The 5,551-nt window shown below is 44.1% G+C and overlaps 1 non-coding gene across 1 annotated transcript; it reads left to right on the top strand.

The window, feature by feature from the left end:
* Positions 1–406: 406 nt before the first annotated feature.
* On the top strand, positions 407–481 carry Trnas-cga (transfer RNA serine (anticodon CGA)). The gene has a single exon. It is a non-coding gene; the product is annotated as a tRNA-Ser (tRNA).
* Positions 482–5,551: the final 5,070 nt, after the last annotated feature.

Below are 5,551 nucleotides of genomic sequence, written 5' to 3'. Positions count from 1 at the left end.
GACAGGGAGCTCGACTCTCGCCATTCCTGCTCGTTTGACCCTTCAAGGACACTGCCGAAGAAGATTCGTGCGGGAATAGACTACATAGATTACATAGCCATAACGACCCATGGTTTCAAAGAACAGCAGAACAAATTAACGTTCTAAATGTAACACCATGGCACGCAAACATCTTTTTAAAAAACGGAAAAATGTAAAATATAAAGGAGAATACACTCGGGAATGAGATTTTCACTCTATAGCAGAGTGTGCGCTGATATGAAACTTCCTGGGAGATTAAAACTGTGTACCGGACCGAGACTCGAACTCGGGACCTTTGCCTTTCGCAGGAGAGCTTCTGTATAGTTTGGAAGGTAGGAGATGAGGTACTGGCGGAAGTAAAACTGTGAGGGCGGGGCGTAAGTCATGCTTGGGTAGCTCAGTTGGTAGAGCACTTGCCCGCGAAAGGCAAAGGTCCCGAGTTCGAGTCTCGGTCCGGTAGACAGTTTTAATCTGCCAGGAAGTTTCGAGAATACACTCTAGTTGAACACCAGATGGGGAACAATAAAACCCCTCAACAACTTTAAAAATCTGGCCCAGTGTACTATATAGTGAAGTCTTAAAACCCATAGACGGACTAAACATTTACGACAGAAAGTGCTTTTCCATGAACAGCAAATTTCTTCATTAGAGCTCTGTCATAAAGCCAGTGTGTCTACATAGAAATGAGTGTTATCCTCAATGAGAGGTGTTCACTTGAGAATTTTTAAAAAAGCAAATGTATCCTGCACAATATATTAAGCCATAACTATAAAAAAATAGGTTCTACAGAAAAAAGGCACAATAAATATGCTTAAAAGAAAATTACGGAGATAATGTGCTTATAACCGTTTACGAAGAACGAATGACTACTAACGGAACGAAACACCTCTTCAAAACCTGTGATTCGACACCCAAAATAAGAAAAGACTGTTATACAAATGTCAAAAAACAAGATACAGTTGAAATAATATACAACCAGAAGGCACAAAAAATCGATAAATGTTCAGAATTGCTTTGAAGACCTTTTCTGGTTCAAAATGGTTCAAATGGCTCTGAGCACTAAAGGACTTAACATCTGACGTCATCAGTCCCCTAGAACTTAGAACTACTTAAACCTAACTAACCTAAGGACATCACACACATCCATGCCCGAGACAGTATTCGAACCTGCGACCGTAGCAGCAGCGCGGTTCCAGACTGAAGCGCCTAGAACATTTTCTGCAACAGTTCCAACGTGTAACACATAATGACATCAGAATGACAGGCTGCATTAGAAAACTGCATGGAAGAGATGCAAACTGCCTAATGTAGAATCGTGTGGATCTGCAAGCGTCGAACAACTGGATGATCCCTGCAGCTTTTCAAGTGGATACTACATGATTTCTGACAGCGATACAACAACAGCTCATTGCGATTGCTAGAACAGTATCGTGAAGCAGTAAAGAATATGTGGTGTCGTCCGAAGAGTGAGGTCCCGCAATAGGGTTGGTAACTCACGAAGAAACAAAAAACGAAACACAATCGCTGCCAGACGCAGCCACGAATGAGAGACGTCGACGGAGGCGCACCCTCAAGAAGTTTCGTAGGCCAACGCTGCAGGACGTATTGTGCACCAGGCACATCGTAACCCCTTCACATGTGCGCCTGCCATACGAGGTCAAGTAATGGATTCCTACAACTTTCTGTATCATCCCGCTCCATTGGTCCAAGACTGACAGCAGCCCAACTATTAAATTACCGTCCATTCGCAGGTTGTCGTTGACACCACAACACAAACGCCTGCGTTTGGAGTGGTCCTACGCTAGGGAAACATTATTCTTTAGCTTCGCATTGTATTCAGAGACGAAGCACGGTTCTGAACTACCTGTAATGGCTTCCTTTAGCGAGTATGGCAGCGATTTCGGGAAAGGTCTCATCCTTCCAATATTTTGGAGAGTCACAGCCGTGTTATTACTGGCGTCATGGTAGGGGGGGGGGGATTGGGGGGGAATCATCAAGTATCAGGTATGACTGCAGTGCACAGCTGGTAGTGATTAATGGATCTCTGACGACACAACGGTACTTTACCGACATACTTCATCCACACGTGTGATCTCTCGTACGACAATATCCTGATACCATTTTTCAACAAGTCAGTGCTTGTCCACAAATGTCACGTGTGTCTATGAATTGCATGCGTGATGTTACGGTACTCCAGTGGCCAGCAAGAGCCCCAGATCTGACAACGATAGAATATGTGTGGGAACAGGCTGAACTCTATCCCTGCGCTTTTATTCAGGAGTCAGCTTGTCTCAGGAGAGGGTACAACAGCAATCCGAACCCAGGTCAGGGAGGGTGCACCGCCATACTGATAAATTAGCTACTACTGCCGAGTTATTTGTACAACTGACTCTGTATTATAATCATTGAAATAACATCACATGTTCTCTTCATCCGTGAAGTTTAATTTCGTTTCCTGCTCCTCTTCTGGGTGCTTCATTTTTTCTGTCAGGCAGTATTCAAATGTTTCAAATGGCTCTGTGCACTATGGGACTTAACATCTGAGGTCATCTGTCCCCTAGAACTTAGAACTACTTAAACCTAACTAAACTAAGGGCATCACACACATCCATGCCCGAGTTAGTATTCGAACCTGCGACCGTAGCAGGAAGTCCTTAGTTGCAATACGATTTTGATAATCATTCACGACGAACGTGTGCTTCATGCTTAACTCTTGTGTGGATAGGCACAATGAAACTGCTGTAACTTTTATATATTGGAGATGTGTCTCACATGCTGATGCGGAATCATTGTGTCTTTGTGAGGAGAACATGTTTGGAGGCTTGGAGCTGAACGTGTTCGCTGTCAATTCATCGTAACACTAGTACCATTAGTTTACTCACATTTCCTATAAGTGTTTCTTTGGAAATGCTTTTTTCAACGAATTGGACAGATTTGCACTCAGCGGTTGGAATACAGCTTCACGTGAGACTTACTATTTTGCTTCCTCCATTGGTAGATACTTATGAACTTTTCATGGAATTTTTTCTTCAACAACAGTACTAGCCATTACGAATATTATTCGGTACATTACATTTCTTTGCACACTTTTAGGCAAAAAATGTAGGTTCTGGCGCTGACACAGATAGGAGAGGCGCAGCGCTTTCTTGTACGGAAAGCATGTTTCCTCGGTGCCTCTTATTTATGTATCATTATAATAGATTGGGTCCACTTGCATTGCCAACGGCGATAAGCCACGTTGCTCAAACACATTTATCCTTGATGAAATACGATGTTTCTCTGCCTCGTGATGACTGGGTGTTGTGTGCTATCCTTAGGTTAGTTAGGTTTGAAGTAGGTCTAAGTTCTAGGGGACTGATGACGATAGATGTTAAGTCCCATAGTGCTCAGAGCCATTTGAACCATTTGAAATACGAGGGTTGCCCAAAAAGTAATGCGCCGCATTCTTTTCTTCAACAATTCTTTATTGAATATAATGGGAATCTCACACAGGAAAAACGGTGTTTTATCTACACACGCTATTTTTCCATGTAATCTCTATCCCGTTTTATGGTCTTCCCCCAGCGCGAAACAAGGGCGTGTGTGCCCTTTCGGTACCAATCCTTGTCCTGGTGACGGAGACAATTTTCACTGTGTGAGTCTCCTCCTCATGGTCCTCAAAATGTCTTCCACGAATCGCATCTTTTAATGGCCCTAACAAGTGGATGTCCGATGGCGCTAGGTCAGGGTTGTCAGGGATGACCTCACCCTCCCCGCCCAGCGCAAACTGACGAACTGTACTTCTGTCGACAGCAGATGCTCCATAGACTTTGCACAAGCCTTTGTGAATATTCCCCACAGTTTCTTCCTCTGCAATGAGAAATTCAATGACGGCACGTAGCTTGTAACGTACATCACCTACAGACGCCATTTTGAAATTGTCCTGCAGCTACGCTATCTGTCGGAAGTGACGGAAACTTGGCGTGCTCACTCAGGATACTTAAAATAATACATACGTATCGTTTCGCATTCATAACGGTCATTACTTTCTGGGCAACCCTCCTAATTGCTACGATTGTTCATGTTCACTTAAATACAAGTTTTCTTTTCTTATGCTCATTGCCAATCGCTGCGCTAGAAAAGTAAGTGATCACTGCTTAACTAATTTTCTGCTGACTCTCAGCAATAAGATCATTAATCGCAGCATATTCGGATTTACTTGCATAGTAATCTGCTTATTATTTCTAGCAGGAAACTTACAACTTGATCTATGAGTTAAATAGCTCTATCAGTCATTCTTGCAGCCTGAAAGCGCTTTATGCCATTTTCGGGCTTTTAGGGTGGTCAATTACGTAGCGAAATATTTATTTGAATCACACACTACCTCAACCGTCACCGTGAACGTGACGTCTCAACAGGGAGAAGAACTCTTGCTGGTTCTTATCCCACACAGGACCCTACTAAAGGGAACACGACTCACAAGACGTCATTCGACGAGTGTTCCACCGCACAGTGTGTTAGGCCGCTAAGAATGACACGCCGGGTGGATGCAGAGGAGACTGTGCTCGTCTGGGAGGATGCTTTATCTGCAACTGATTTCCGTTACAGAAGGCGAAGACGTTTCGGAGGGAGATAAGTGGTGAGCACGTGCCCAGCTCCGGACACGCACGCCGCAGCCGCCGGCTCGCCTTACGCCAGTTCAGCGTTCATCGGAACTGCCCGATTTGCGCAGCGTTAGTCAACACACACTAAGCTGGCGCCATTTTAACACAAGACACAGCTCTCAGATTTGGCCTTCGTCTCACCTTGCAAAAGATGTTGCATATTACGGACACTTAGTGCGCAGAAGAAGGGGAGGGTTTGTTTGAATCGTACGAGGGTAAATTGTTACACGTGTTCTGCACAAAAGCTGCTAGGAGCAGCACTTTTCGCGAAACTGTGACATGATTCTACATGGTTGCAGAGACCTTTTCCTCTCAAACATCTGTTGTTGTTGTTGCTGTGGTCTTCAATCCGAAGAATGGTTTAATGCAGCTTTCCACACTACTCGATTCTGTGCGAGCCTCTCCACCTCCGAATAACTAGTGCAACAGACATCCTTCCCAATCTGTTTACTATACTCATCTCTCTGTTTCCCTCTACGATATTTACCACTCGCACCACCCTCCATTACTAAACTGCTGATCTCTTGACGGCTTAGATTGTGTCCTATGAAACGATCCCTTTTTGTAGTCAAGTTGTGCCACAAATTTCTTTTCTCCCCAGTTGTATCCAGTACCTCTTCATCAGTTTTCAAGAAGGGTCGTCGAGCAGATGCGCAGAACTACAGGCCTATATCTCTGACATCAGTCTGTTATAGAATTTTAGAACACGTTTTTTGCTCGCGTATCATGTCATTTCTGGAAACCCAGAATCTACTCTGTAGGAATCAACATGGATTCCGGAAACAGCAATCGTGTGAGACCCAACTCGCTTTATTTGTTCATGAGACCCAGAAAATATTAGATACAGGCTCCCAAGTAGATGCCATTTTCCTTGACTTCCGGAAGGC

This window comes from Schistocerca gregaria, chromosome X (genome assembly GCF_023897955.1).
Source record: "Schistocerca gregaria isolate iqSchGreg1 chromosome X, iqSchGreg1.2, whole genome shotgun sequence".
In the NCBI taxonomy this organism is placed as follows: Eukaryota; Metazoa; Arthropoda; class Insecta; order Orthoptera; family Acrididae; genus Schistocerca; species Schistocerca gregaria.
Note: the sequence above shows the minus strand (reverse complement) of the source record. Positions and strands in the feature narration are given on the sequence as shown.